The sequence below is a fragment of the Octopus bimaculoides genome, chromosome 1 (assembly GCF_001194135.2).
Source record: "Octopus bimaculoides isolate UCB-OBI-ISO-001 chromosome 1, ASM119413v2, whole genome shotgun sequence".
Lineage (NCBI taxonomy): Eukaryota > Metazoa > Mollusca > Cephalopoda > Octopoda > Octopodidae > Octopus > Octopus bimaculoides.
In genome coordinates this window covers 190,799,188-190,799,518 of record NC_068981.1, presented here as the reverse complement: position 1 = coordinate 190,799,518, position 331 = coordinate 190,799,188, and the positions used below count along the sequence as shown (strand labels likewise).

General features: G+C 28.7%; 1 protein-coding gene across 8 annotated transcripts in view; it reads right to left on the bottom strand.

Annotated features, from left to right (window-relative positions):
- LOC106884166 (protocadherin Fat 4) overlaps positions 1-331 on the bottom strand; it is a 693,587-nt gene that overhangs the window by 586,802 nt on the left and 106,454 nt on the right. The window lies entirely within an intron of this gene.

The window sequence follows — 331 nt, the reverse complement described above, 5'->3', positions numbered from 1 at the left end:
ATATATATATATATCATGTCCCTTGCATTTGAAAACCATGGAAATATTTTTAAAAAAACATTTAATTTAATTTTTCCACAATTTAATTGTTTTTCATGCTTTACTCTAAGTTGAAAAAGTCGCAAAGACTGAAATTGGTACTAAAATATTCTTTATGAAAAAATTATTTCAGCATTTTCTACCTTGTCTTATTTTCCTTATACATACCAACTTGTGTGTTCCTTTTCAACCATTCTCTCTCTCTCTCTCTCTCTCTCTCTCTCCCTCTCTCTCTCTTTCTCTCTCTCTGTAACAATATATATATATACTGACACTAGTAAGGAACAATTAT